This window comes from Juglans microcarpa x Juglans regia, chromosome 8D (genome assembly GCF_004785595.1).
Source record: "Juglans microcarpa x Juglans regia isolate MS1-56 chromosome 8D, Jm3101_v1.0, whole genome shotgun sequence".
NCBI classification, from domain to species: Eukaryota; Viridiplantae; Streptophyta; class Magnoliopsida; order Fagales; family Juglandaceae; genus Juglans; species Juglans microcarpa x Juglans regia.
The window spans coordinates 21,403,015-21,418,725 of record NC_054608.1 but is presented as its reverse complement, the minus strand read 5'-3'; positions in this window follow the sequence as shown (position 1 = coordinate 21,418,725).

Genomic DNA, 15,711 nt, shown 5'->3' with positions numbered 1-15,711 from the left:
CGTCAGGCAGATGGATCAATGGACAGGTATAAGGCCCGACTCATGGCGAAGGGCTATACTCGAGGAGAGGGTATAAATTATGAAGAAACATTCTCCCCTGTAGTGAGATTTGCTTCCATTCGTCTTCTTCTAGCCATAGTTGCACATCTAGATTTGTAATTTTTTCAAATGGATGTGAAAACTGCATTTCTCAATGGAGAACTAGACGAGGAGATATATATGGATCAACCTGTTGGTTTTGAGGTTGAGGGACAAGAGCGCAAAGTATGCCAGCTGAAACGTTCCATTTATGGCCTTAAACAATCGTCTAGACAATGGTACTTCAAATTTCATGAAGCCATTACTTCAATTGGCTTTGAAATGCTAGAAGAAGATCATTGTGTGATGTCAAACGTACAGGGAAAAGTTTTTTAATTTCGTCTTTGTACGTGGATGACATCTTATTAGTTGGAAATCATATGGAGATAATTGTCGTCACAAAAGAGTGGTTGTCCTCTACTTTTGATATGAAGGACATGGGTGAAGCAAATTATGTGCTGGGAGTTAAAATTTCAAGGGATCAATCTAGGAAGTTTCTTGGTTTGTCTCAAGAGACTTACATTAAGAAAATTCTAGAACGATTTCGTATGCACAACTCCAAACCCATAGACACTCCAATTGAGAAGGGTTATACTTTGAGCCTAGAAATTATCCTAAGAATGACGAGATAAAGAAAGGAATGACCAGAGTTCCTTATGCAAGTGCAATTGGAAGTCTGATGTATGCTATGTTGTGTACAGGACCTGACATTTGCTTTGCAGTTGGATTGGTTAGTCATTATCAGAGTAACCCAGGACCTGTTCATTGGCAAGCAGTTAAGTTTCGATATCTTTGTGGGATAGCAGACCTTGTTCTTTGCTACCAGGGTGGAGACATGAGATTGAAGGATTATAGCGATGCTGATTGAGCTAGTGACAAAGATGAGCGAAAATCCACGACGAGTTACGCATTTATGCTTAGTGGGGGAGCTATTTGTTGGTGTAGCAAGAAACAATCATGCATTGCTTTGTCCACGATGGAGTCAGAGTACGTTGCTTGTTCAGTAGCTGTACAAGAGGCTGTTTGGTTGAGGAGATTTTTCCAGCGCTTAGAGGTTACGGCTCTTGCAGATGAAGCTGTTAAGATATACATTGATGGTATGGCAGCTTTGGCATATGCCAAAGATCTCAAATACCATGACAGAACCAAACACATAGATATTCATTTTCATTACATTCGAGATGTTGTTGCGCGAGGTGAGGTGATCCTACAACACATCTCTACTAGCAAGATGGTAGCTGACCCTCCCACTAAGGCTACTAGTAGAAATTTTTTCCAAACTCATGTTAGGAGTTTGAGACTTCATCGGATTTGATATATATTGTATTAAGGATACCTTAGATTTTATTGTATATTTAACACTATTACTATCTATTGTAGTGAGATTATTGTGTTTATCTCATATTATTAAATAATTGATACTAAGTGAAAAGCACACATTATAAAGAAGTCACCAGGCAAAGATTAGTCCACTCATATGGATGATCACCTTGGCGCTTGAGTAGTGAGCAAGATGATACAAGTTGATTACTTTGGCACTTGGAAAGCGAGCTAGTAAATATCTTAATACTTTAAAGTATTTAAGATAAATTTAAAAAATGTCTCCTTAGCTTGGCTAAGATGAGACTTACAAGAGTCGTATATGAAGTATTTGCACAAATTCATAAAACCTGATTAAAGCGGAATATGAGATCTTAGACAGGCGCTAGATGAGTGACTGTGCTAAGAAAGTCAAGTTAGAGCGACTTTATGGCGACTAGACTAAGATTCCTACGGTGTTTGAATGTGACAAGCCCAATTAAGTGGGAGTTTCGTCGAAACATACATTTCATACTGGATGAACTGTATGTGCTGTAGACGACCATATGAGGGAGTGATTGGATGGGTCCCTGCTCCATCACTATGTGAGCCCTAATGGATCATTAAATGATCTATTCATATGTCCTTGAACCTGGAATTATGTCATGAAATGAAAACTTGATGTTGCTACTTTAGCATGTTTTCTTAGGGCCACGGATAATATGGTCTCGCAGAACATGTCTAGGAAAGCAGTCAAGTCTAATTGAAGTGACATGAGTGTCTAGGGAAGATTCTTTAGATTCTTATTTGTTATTTTATATCTCATAGCCTGGGCGATTGTGTCGTTTTGACACGATATAATCATGAGCATATTATATATGTGAGATCAATAATTGCTTTGAGTTATAAACTTGTGAGGGATTAAGGACCCTTGATCTAGTGAGATCAAATAATCTGGGGTATAGACGAGATATAATGAGTGATGTACTATGTTAGTATGATGGTGACTTAATATAGTACTCCTACCCTTTGTCTTCTCGTTAGGTTGCATGTTTCATTTTCTATATGAGGGATAATTGATTGAGAGAACATAATGAGATTGTTAATGGACATAGCACCCATAGTGGACAAGTGGGAGATGATGGTAATGGGTAAATCCCATGACCAAGTGGTGTCCACATGGGTGGGGAAGTTATTTGTTAACTCCTCACCACTATCACAACTCAAGAGAAGTTATTTAACTTCCACATATTTAGGGAAGTTAATTAACTTCCAGGTATGTCTCTTTTAAGATAAGAGGACGTTCATCATTTGTGTAGGTGTGTGAAAAAGAGTCATACAAGAAAATAAAAAACTCTCCTCTCTCTCTCTTCATTTTTCCTAGAGAAACCATCTAGATCTCTTGATCTTGAAGCATGGAATTTTCTAGGAGACTCTAGTAGCCTTCTAAATGACGTAGAAGTGCAAACAACAAAGTGACGTGGGCTGTAAGACGAACAAAGATTCGACCTTGTGGGAATTCCGCTACTTGAGGTAATTCGATTTAACCTTATTTAACAGAGAAGATGAGGAAGCTCACCAAATTGCACCCATGTCCTAGAGACCAAATCAGTAGCCAATCGAACTAGGTAATCAGCTCTCGCATTACACTCCAAAAAACATGCCGAACCACAAACTGCATAGATAAAAAAAGATCCCGAATCTCATCCCAATAATCCTTAAGATACCATATCCCACATCGCTTTTGTTGTAGCCAATTAACAACCAAAAGTGAGTCCAGTTCAACTTCCACTTTCCTTATGCCAAGCTCCCTGCAATGTCTCAAACCAAAAAGAAGTGCCATAAGCTCCACTGAATTATTGGTACCATGACCCAAACTAGACGAGAAGGCCAACATCGACCGACCCTCATCATCCCATATTACTCCCCCCTACCCCCATCTAACCTGGGTTACCCAAACAACTGCCGTCAACATTCAGTTTATACCACCCTTGCGCCAGTCTTTGCCATCTAACGATAGACACCCGCTTATTTTTTGGAGCTTTTACTGGAATGGAAAAAGCAGCTAAAACCTTTTCACCCCCCATTAGAAACTTCTTACCAGCATTGAGACGAATCCCCACCCATGCAACAGTAGCCTTGATTGAATCCCAAAGGGACTCCACCGAAGCCATATATCCTTCCTTGCGTGCCTTGCAGCGCCAAAGCCAAAGAGACCATGTTAAAATAGAAGGCACGAGACCAAGTAAACTACCTTTTTGGGATGAATGTGTAGCACGGCGGAACCACACTTTTTCTTTCCAAGGTCAATAAGGGTCGAAAGGAATACCAACTTGCACGGAAGCTCGGCACAATATTTCCTTTGCAACCGTTCCATTAGCCAAGACATGATCCAGGTCTTCCAAACACCCCCCGACACAACATTCACACTTTGAAACCAATGGAATACCCAACTGCCTCACACGAGCATCAACGCTAAGACAAGCATGAAGTGCCTTCCACATTGTAACCGAATACTTATTGGGTAACGCAGCATGCCAAATCCACTCTGACCAACGAACTCTCGACGCCTTAACTCAAATACACTCCCAAGCACTCTTAGACGAAAACTCACCATTCAAGCTTTGAGTCCATAGTAGTACGTCTGAGCCTGCCTTATACGTACCAAGACTGTAAAGAATTGCATCCACCAGGTTTCGGAGCATTCCCACATCCCAGTCATCATCAATCATGCATTCTTTGACCAGTAAATTAGGACGGCCAGTTATAGGAACTGCATCTACCAGGGGAACCATGCTCGACCAGTTATCATGCCAAAAAGAAACATTCCTATCTCGGATCCGCCATTTAGAATTATTGAGGACTTGTGGTAGACAACGAATAATACCCTTCCAAAACCAAGTGCCTTTATGTTGTCCCACCAAAGAGATATGCATACGTTTTAAATATTTGACTTCAAAATATTGCACTCACAGAGAGTTACCAGTCGATAGATTCCAAGAAATTTCATAAAAAGTGAAGTCTGCACTACATCCAGGCTTCGTAAACCCATACCACCCTCTCTAATCGGCTTACACACTTTTTGCCAAGCAATCCACTTACGCTTCGGCTTACCAACCGAGGACCCCCAGAAACAATTGCTCATAAGGTTGCATAACTTACTCAGAACAGCCTTCGGTGCATGCACAACCGAAAGTAGATGAATTGGCATAATAGCCACAACTTGTTTGAGCAAAAGAATCCAAGCACCATTAGATAACATACGACTTTGCCATCCCCCAACCTATGCCTGATGCGAGGTACCAACTTATCAAAATGACACAACTTTAATCTACCAAAGACCAATGGAGCTCCCAAATATTTCACTGGAAAAAACCCGGCCGAGTAACCTGTCAAACGTAACAACCTCCTACGTCTAGCAGCAGAGAGACTTTTAGGAAAAAATATCGATGACTTCTCCTTACTCACTACCTGTCCCAACCAAGCCTTATACGTCCAAAAAAGATCCTTGATCATCTTAAGAGAGGAGCGACCTCCATTCACAAAGACCATAACATCATCCGCATACAACAAATGAGAAATTAATGGTGCACCTCGGAGATGATTAAATGGCTGAATAGATCCAGCAGCAAAACTATTTTTTAGCAACCGTGATAAAATCTCTTCTACCAAAATAAATAAACACGGTGTTAGAGGGTCCCCTTGGTGTAAACCACGACCAGTAGGGAAGAAACCTTTCACAGTGCCATTCATAACCACAGAGAACCAAGGGAATTAATACCTTGACTAATAAGCCCATAAACACCTTGAGAAAAACCAAAGGAGCTCATAACATGTAGTAAGAAATCCCAATCAATGCTAGCATAAGCTTTTGCCATATCAACTTTAATTAACACATTTCCTCCACGAACACGCTTATTAAGTTGATGAACCATTTCTTGAGCCAAAGAAATGTTCTAAAAAATACTACGTCTTGGTAAGAAGGCACCTTGTTCCAGAGCAATCAACCTACTCAGAATTGAGGACAACCTTTTAACAAGAATTTTTTAGCACACCTTATAGACCACCGAACAAAGACTTATAGGTCTAAATTTTCCAAAACCAGTAGGGTTTGGCACTTTTGGAATTAATACTATATAAGAGGCCGTATAAAACTGCCGCTAGATGTATTTCCTTCGGATTCCTCAAAATATGTCCATCGCTCAGTTTCATCTCATTCACCCTTGTTTTGGATGTCGATGCAAAGGACTGAAAAAACTGGGCGGAGGCTTCCCCTTTTTCCAACCAATTTTGCTTCACTTGCTGTGATAACCTGGTCTCTTCCCTTTGAGTCCACATTGCCAGTTCCTCTCTTGTAACCAAGAGATACAACTCAAACTCCTCCGAAATCTGGGTCTAGAGATTTGCTTCTAAGCTCTCAATCCGAGCCTCCAAGCTTTGAATTCTTTCACCAGTTCTACCAAACACCCGATAATTCCAATCCTTCAGAGCCACTTTTAACTTTTTCAACTTTCTAGCGAGGTGAAACAAACCCGAATCTTCAGACTATGCTTGCCAAACCTCCTTCACCAAGGCCTGAAAACCATTATGAGACACCCACATTTGTTGGACTTTAAAGCAAGAAGGGCCATACCAAGAACCACCAGGTTTCAACTTAATGTACATAGGAGCATGATCTGAAGACGTTCTTGGTAAATAACGCGGAGATGCCTCCGACCACAATTTAGTTGCAACCGGGTTCAATAAAGATCTCCAGCTTTAAAGACCGCCACAACTCCTTACGATCTTGGTAATTACACTTAACATAAACTACCGAAAAATAGATCCGCCTATCATCAAGAGGAACAACAACCGTAACATGTTGATCACTCACATTCAAGATTGAAACCTGTAATCCACCTCCCCAAAACACCCATAATTTTCCTCCACAATCCTGATTCAAAGAAAATTTCTCAAACTGAAGTACGTCATTAATGATAACATCTTAGAGTCATTAGCAAATGGTTCTGCTAACATAAGAAAATTCGGTTTTTTTCCTCTTAATTATTTTACTTAGCCTTCTCCGTGACGTACCCAACCCCGTATATTCCAAAATAATGGCGTACACATCATAAATCCAAACGAGAGGTCTTGTTGGGAACCCTAGTAGAACTTCTCACGATCATAGTTCGCTTGCCCTTATCCTTTTTATCACTATTAGACTGGCAATCTTTAGCTTTTCCTAAATGCTCCACACGCTCACACTCTGGCTAAGAAGAAAACCCATCATGCAAAGAAGGCACCAACTCATGCAAAACATCATTCTCCTGTACCCCCTCAAAGCCTTCCGAGGCAGACTCAACAACACCCTCTACCTCCACATCCTCCGTAGCAACATGAAAATTAATAAGATCAGCGTTCTGTTCCTCAAAAATCACGCCTTCTGCCTGTAGAGCAGATGCCAATATCATTACACCATCCAGAGGTGTGCTACTATTTGTGTTTTCTAGATCAGGCACAACATTCACCTCTCCCACTTCCATCTCAACCCTAGCCACAACGTCCGAAATTGGAACCATCTTATCCTGCTCTGAAACTTGACTTGGCCCTGCAACATCACTCACCTCCTTATGGCACGACTCTTGTTGATTTTCCTGCTCTTCCACATTATTATTCCTAGACTTGGGAGCCCACTTCCTCATAGGCTCCTCCCCCTCCTTTCTCTTCATCTCCCCCTTCTTTCTCTTCATCTCCCCCTTCTTTTTTCCTCCATCCTGCCAATGACATGTTTTCAAATTATGACCTTGAATGCTACACCGACAGCAGAAAGCTGGTAAAGTTTCATAGGCAATCTCAATATACAAACTGGTAGCCTAATGAGGAATACCAATCCAGATCCCACGAAGAGGTTCCTTAGCCGCATCCATCTCAATACACACGCGAGCCCCATCAGTCCTAGTAGCACACTTCGTTAAATTATCTCGATGCAAGAACCTGCCTAAAGGTGTAGTAATATTCTTCAAAAACGACTCATGATAAAAATTTGGAGGCAACCCTGGAAGGTCAACCCACACCGGCACCATAGATGGCTCCTTGTCCTCATTGAAATCAGGATGCCAGTGAAACCCATGATAAGGAACCCCGTCAATATCAGTGGCTTCCTGTGAAAGAGCCTTCAAAAAGTCTGCTTCATTCGATAGCCGAATAAACACATTGCGAGGCCTACGCATGGAAGAAACAACAGGCTGTCAAAGCAACCCCCAACTGATAAAAGAACGAATAGAATCCAACGAAGGGTGTTGTCTCAAGAATTTAAGAACCATCGAAAACTTGAACGGAGCAGCCGAACATTCAATCTCCTCCCTTGAGAGAATCATGCAAACCTCACCATCAATCACCCTAGACGGCCTCAACGGGGCATCAACCTCCGGAAGGGCATGCAGGGACTATGCAACCATATCAACAAAGGTGCGTAGCCTCCCAGCCGGCTCCTGAGAGCCCGAAAGGCCCACAGCGGCGGCCATAGCGGTGCACGACACACAAACCAAAACCCTGACAGAGCAAAAAAAAAAAAAAAAAAAAAGGAAAAGGACACCTCAGTAATTCGTGAAAAAATAGTTCGCTTTCATTGACACCGAGCCTTCATTGGCCTATTAATTTCTAAGTCATTGGTCAAGGTCTTCTCAAATTAAGGGAGAAAGATGGGCTTTAGCAGAGAGAGAGAGAGAGAGAGAGAGAGAGAGAGAGAGAGAGAGAGAGAGAGAGAGAGAGAGAGAGAGAGAGAGAGAGAGAGAGAGAGAGAGAGAGAGAGAGAGAGAGAGAGAGAGAGAGAGAGAGAGAGAGAGAGAGAGAGCAACTGAGGTGGGGTAAAAAAGGGAGAGCAGAGGAGGGAGAAAGATGGGCTTCAGCAGACACATAGAGAGAGAGAGAGAGAGAGAGTGACTAGGGGGAGACAATTTCATACTCAAGTCGCTTCTACAGTTAATTACATAGACCGCTTACGTGCTGACCTGTTATTGGTGGGTGTAAAATCAAACTTCACATTGCATAGTTAGCTTCATGGAATTCACAAATGTAATTTTAAGATCATGTTGGATTGAAATCTTGGATTCGGATGAAAGAATTGTCGCAAGTGAAAAACAACTTGCCGCATAAAGCAACACTACAACTATAGAGTATAAGTGCTTACCATTTTTCTTTATTGGAACAGCTCCGTTTGAATATAGAAACACTCTCAACTGATCTCAATTTATTTCATCTCATCATTACAACTTTTTCAAATTCTCATACAAAATATAATAAATAATCCAACCCTTTCAAATCCTAAAACAATAATAATATTAAGAAATAATATTCTAACAATATTTTATTCAACTCGTCTAAAACCATCTCATCTCATTTTACTATTTAAACAAGTAGACTTTAAAAACAACTCTCTCAAATCTGTACCTTATGATTCAGTGTAGAACAAGTTAACATAAAAACGTACTGCTATACCAAATCTCATGTCCATTTTAGATTCCCATGACGCTATCTTTGGCTTGTTGGCCAATTCTCATGGATAGCTTCCAACAGTAGTCTGAAATGAATTCTTACTCCACGTCCCAAATACGGCGACATAAACCCCAAGCTGATTACTATGAACGTACCAAAAATCAAGAAGGTGAAAGACGATTGAAAAGTAGGGAGATTGAGAAATTGGATGGAACCTTATATTGAGTACTCAAAGTCTACGGCCTATAATTGAGTCATCAGTCAAGGTCTTCTCAAGTTTATTATTTTTGCATGAAATAATTTAGGACAAGTTTGGAACCTCATATGAGACACAAAATTCTTATCGGATATCATTTCATCTCATCCAATCTTATTCTAAAATATAATTCAAATATAAAATTTTCAAACTAATCATTACATCTTTTTCAAACTTTTAAATAAAAAATAAAAAGCAATTCCAACTTATTCATATTTCAAAACAAAAATACTATTATAATAATATTTTAACTTTATAATATTTTTTATTCAACTTTTTCTCTCTCATTTCTCAAAACTCAAAAAATATTTAACTCAAACTATCTCACTATTATTCACAAACTATCTTACTAATATTCATAAAAATATTTGTCTCAAATAGTCTTTAAATCTTTTTTTTTTTTTTTGGGGGGGGAATAAATATTTTGGTTGCACAAGGTTGATTTTCTGATAATGTATCTTCAATTCGTCAAGTATTAATGCAATTGTCCTATATGCAAGACGAATTGATATATGTCATTTCTTTTCAAAATTTATTCCAGATGTGTACGTGCATATATATGGCTGTAAGCCTGTAACTAATCACCATCAATATTCCAAGTGCATGGACAGGTCTTAATTATGCTATTCATTACTCATAATTCAGATTTCAAATGTATTTGTTGGTGAGTCGTGATCATGGGTTCCCGAAACGTGTTGAAGATAATATCAAACCATTATCTTGATTTGATTTTCATAATTATCAAATCACTTTGATTTGATTTTTATAATATTTAAGATATTTACATTATCTGATCTCAAAGTACATGACGATCGCATTGCTGTTTTACTGGTTGTCGCTTCAAACCACAACTAATTGATCCAATAGTTGGATCAAAGTAAACCATCTTTGACAGTCAATCCCCCTCTCTCCGAATGCTGTAGTTACTGTAATGTTAATCTTGTATAGAGCACCCTATACAAGAAGGTGAACACTTGTAACACCCCGCTTCTTCTTTCTAACGTACATTATTTCTTTCTTATGTAAGGCTCATTCTTTTTGACGTAAGCAAACTCCAAGGGCAGAAATTATGCAACAGTCTGTCTTCTGTCTAGCGACTGTGAGCCTCGTCATACGTGCCGAATCTCGATGGCGTGTTTCTAAAGATACTATGTGATTTATAAAGTACGCCCAGTGTTTTAAATGTACTAGAAATATTTATATAAGGTATTTCCAGTGTTGTTGAACTAAGCTTAATTTTAAATAAGACAATTATAATGTTTTTGAAGAGCTCAAAAAATATTATAATTTTTCAGAAATCATTTTATTGTTAATTATTAAAATGATTTCAATTACTTAAAATATTATGAAATTTAAATTATGTTGAAAACTCTAATTAATTAAATGGTTTTATCCTTTTAAAGATATTAAATAATAATTCATCATTTATTAATGATGAAGGAATATTATTTTATAAACTAAAGTTTAGTTTAAATAATATTCTACTTTAATTCCTCTAAGTACTTTTAATTAAGTTAATGTTTACGCATTTTCAAATCAGTATTTCAATCCCCTACCGTTAGATCGTTTTGTAGATCCCAAGATGAAAGGACTAGGTTAAATACCCAGACCCCTCTTTCTTCTCCCTCACTTTTCCCTCCCCTCTCTCTCTCTCCTCCCTCTCCCTTACGTCATGCACTGCAAGCCTCCTCCCCCATGCCCGATTCCTCCACTACCCAGCTTGGCGCCGCCATGCGCCATGCGCCATGCGCCAGTGAGCCTCACCGCCCCTTCCACTGGCACCGCCTCACTCTGGCGAGTCCCTCCCCCCTCACACCGGTCTCCCTCTCTCACGCTCTCTCTCAGCAGTGCACAGCCCGAATGGGCTTGATGTTGCTGCGCCGCCGTCCGCCATCCTCCGGTGCCACCACCTCCACAGTAGCTCCTCCTCCCACCGGCCATCACCTTCCAGCGAGCTCGGCCCCCTCCATGCAGCCACCTTCTCCACCTGCATGTACACAGCCTTACCCATGCACGGGTTCATTGTGCATGTCCCTAGCGCCGCCGTGCGTAGCCACCTTGGCCACCGGACACCACTACGAGCTCCTCCTGGTCTCCCCCTTCCTCCTCCCTTGGACCCACGACCGGTAGCCTTTCCTAGATCCACCGCACAGGACTTCTCCACCACCGTACGCCGCCACCCGCGGGGTGTGACCACCGAACCATCCCAACCACACATGGCCCCGATCTACCACCCATGCATGCACACTCTCCCTCACTCTCTTTCACGGCATCTCTCCCTCTCACACACGGCCATTCCTCTCTCCACCACTGTGGACCGCCATGCCACCACCACCGAACCACCACGGCTCCACCAGTAGCCTCCCTTAGCCGAAGCCTAGGTCCAAACCACCACTTTATGTGGGGGGTAGCCATTGCACGTGATGGACAGCCACTGCGCGTGGCTGACCGCCACTGTACACGGCTAGATCTGTCGTGTTACGCTCCTTGCCACCATCACAAGGCCACCACGAGCCCTTCCAAGACCACACTTAGCTATCCAAATGCCCAAATAGCCACTGTACATGGGTTAGCCGCCACGAACGACCCTTCCGACATCATCGACTGTGACGATCAACGAGTAACACACGGGTTATCCCGTCGATGGTACAACCCTCTATCTCTCATTATTTATGTTAGATGTTAATTAGTTGATTAGGTTGTGGACTATGCTATTAGTATTTGTGGAGTTCGTTGTGTTGTGTTGTGATGTGTTGTGTAGTGAAGTGTTGGACGTAGTTGGGAAGTGTGCTGTGTAGTGTTGTGGACTGTGCTGTAATGGTGGCGTGGCGTTGTGTGGAATGGGAAGAGTACACGCTGAGTGTACTCTGTGTGGCGCAGTATGTGAAGGGAGTACACGTGAAGTGTACTCCATATGGTGGAGTGATACACCATATGTCATGTACGCCATAGTGGTGATGTTGCATAGCGTATGTGAAGGGAGTACACATGAAGTGTACTCCATGTGGGGGAGTGATACACCATATGGCGGATATGTCATAGTGGTGATGTGGCGTAGCATGTGTGAAGGGAGTATACGTGGAGTGTACTCTATGTGGTGGAGTGATGCACCATATGGCAGGTATGCCGTAGGGGTAATGTGGCGTAGCATGTGTGAATGGAGTATACGTAGAGTGTACTCCAAGAGGTGCAGCGATACACCTTGTGGCATGTCGCAGAGATAAGGCTAATTGTGTAGTTGATGGGCGTAGAGTGTGGTGAGTAGTGTCGGGAACTGTGGAACAGTGTCCCGAAGTAGTTATGGTATAGCCTGTAGTCTGAGGTGACAGGTGTCACCGTAATTGACTTATGGCTGGGAGTATTGGTGTAGTAGCAAAACAAGTATCAGAGTAGTGCAGCGAAAGCATGATTGGGCAACATCACGAAGTGACATGGTTACTGACAGTCGTGCTTGTGATGGGTGAGAGGTTAAGGTAAGAATGGCGTAACGGGAATGTGACAAGATGTCACAATGTGACAGGAGTACGTGAGGGACTGTACTCGTGATGAGTTAGGAGTTGGCGTAGAAATGACATAGTAGGATATCAAGTGACGTAACAAGGTCACGGTGTAGCCTAAGAATAGTCTCGAGCTATATGACGTGACGTAAGGCGTAGTTATGAATGGAGTATTGTCGTATTAAGTGTTGGGATAAACTGTCAAAAGGGACGGGTAGCATGAAGAGTCATGCTAGCCGGGTTAAGAGAAGATTGGTATCGGAGTATGGTGCTTGTTTACACAAGCAGGTGATCAACGTGTTATATGTTGATCTTAGGTGATAAATGGATAAGGTATATGCATAACTTGGTGAGACACATGTGCCGGACGGATTTACCATATGTAATGGGTAATCTGTCTTGAGCATAGTTACACGGTGATTAAGCCTCAGAGTTGGCTTAGAGCCATGTGGCTTGTATGAATGAGAATGGGGATTAGTGTGGGCTAAGATGCATATAGGCAGTGACGGGTGTATTGTCTAAGATTGGGATGCGTGATTCCATCGGTCGGAATCATGCGTCAGAGTGTGGTTAGTAAGAAGAGTAAGACGGAAGTTCTAGTGTTTTAATCCTAAGGTGAATTATGGGTTCACCTTAGGGAATGAGCACTCGAAGTAGAACGTCGAGTTTGGAAGAGATAGTGATCGTAAGTGGTCCCCGAAGGTCTTTGCATAGTAAAGGGTACGTAAGAGCACGGGATAGAAGGAGAGTGTTCCAAGTGAAGTGTAGCTTTATTTATAGTTTAAGTTACTTATGCATTAGATAGAGAATAACGTCAAGGTTATGTGTATGCATGTAGGTTGCCATCTGACACGCACATGAATGGACTGAATGATATGAAAGTAGCATGGAGTCCAGGTAAGTATTGCTTTCATACTCTTCTAGAGTTTTCTAAAATACAAGAAAAGAAAAAGAAACGCTTTTCCTTTACGACGTTTTACTAAACGACAAGAAAGACGTTTTACGAAAGAAAATGCTAAGTGTTCAAAAGTATAAGTATGTACGATCCCTCCTTGGCAGCCCCTTTTTACCCACCCAAAGTATTAATTGTACGCATGTGAATGGATGACTATACGTTGTATCTATTGTATGTATTTTCCAAGAAAATCAATGTAGAGGCTCGTGCCTTGAGCTTTAAACCGATGCTTTGACTGATGCGAAGAAAGTGTTTTGAAATGGTCCCTATGGACTGATGTTAAAATGCCCCTGTGAACTGATGCTTTTATGGATGCTACGAACTGATGCTTTTATGAATGCCATGAAAGACAACGTTTAAGCCCATGTTTTTTTTTAAAGATGAAGCCCATGCTTTTAAAAGATGTTTTCCATGAACGAATTGTTAAATGAAAGGAGTGACATGAATGTATGAAAGAAAGGACTGAATGAATGAATGCTTTAATGTATGAAAATACGTAAAGGCCATATTAATGAACGGAAAGGGTACCAATGATTGGGCAGATTGCAATGCCGGGTAAGTAGTACTGGAAGTGTACCTAGTGCTACCCCCTGACTGAAAAGAGATTCCCAACCCGTGGCCATGGGCGGAGTCTAGGTCCAAAGGAAGACCGCTAACCCCAACACAAGGGGCATAACAGTGTGTACTGGTCTATGAAAGTGATAATAAAGAATGTATGTATGAATGCATGAATGCACCACACTCTTTAAGAAGTGAAGGTACTGACGAGAGAAACGTTTTACTAAAAGAAAGCCCCTCTTTAAAAGAAAAATCCCGTCTAGTGACGTTTTCAAAAGAACGCACGTATGCATGTATGTATGTACGTATAGTATGTATTGAATAATGAATGCATGAATGAAAACCTATGTTGTTATATTTTAACTGTATGAAGTAATGCTTACGAGTCATTGACTCATTTTAGTTTTTATGCATGCCCCTCCCCCCTCACAGGGACTGGATGAGTAGTACGAGTCAGGACGGACACGGCCTATGGGGAAGAGCACAGAAGTCTAGGAATGAGTTTTAATTGTACGAGAGACCTTTTATTTAAAATTGATGTTTTCAGCTGTAAACCTCTTTTATTCTCAAAGCACATTTTATCTTATGAGCGTAGAGTCATGCACCCTGGGTATGGAAGTAAAAAGTTTTAAATCGAACGGTAATTCCCGTTGTCATTTTCTAAAATCATTTTATAAAACATCCCACCACAAGGACGGGCGTTACAACACCGCATTGTTAATTCCAAGCTAATTGCTACGTACGTATCAAAAATCAAGAAGGTGATCAAGACAACTGAAAAGTAGGGAGATTGAGAAATTGGATAGAACATCACATTGAGTACTCAAAGTCTACAGCCTATAATTGAGTCATCAGTCAAGGTCTTTCCAAGGTTATCATTTTTGCATGAAATAATGTAATAATTTATATAAAGTTTAAAGTATTAATATTTTAATTTTGAAAATTTAGTAATTTTAAGGATCAAGGTGTTTTGTGGAGGCTTAGAATTCTTTTCTCAGCATAATTGATTTTTTAATTGGTATGTTTGCGTGTTGGAACACAATATAAGAATAAGCGAATTTACAATGCAAATTATTTAATTCGCTTTCATTGACACCGAGCCTTCATTGGCCTATTAATTTCTAAGTCATCAGTGACGGTCTTCTCAAACTAAGGTGTTTTGCAAGAAGACAAAGACAATGCATCTTGTCTTATATATTTACTCAAAAACAATATACAGCCTTCAATATTTTTTATATTTTAAAATTTTTAAAACTAGTAAATTTGAAATGGCGGGGGCCATCCGAATTAGGCCTGTGGCCAACGTTGGGGCCCGTTCCAACTCGGGTCTCACCCTTCTGAGGCCCCAAAATTGTCAACAGGGTCCAGCTCTCAAGGTTGCATCAGAGGAAGGAGGATGCAAAGTGCGGGAAGTCAGATAAGGGGAAACATATGGGATAAGCCGACTCTAACGTCCCCTGTTGCACCTAGCATTAAAGGACTTACGTTAGTAAGTAAACGAATGATGCAGATGACCCTCCATTCTTTGACGGAGGGGACCAGAAGTGACCGCGCCGTTCACCCACTACTGGGATGCGCCTTGGAAGCCACGCCAC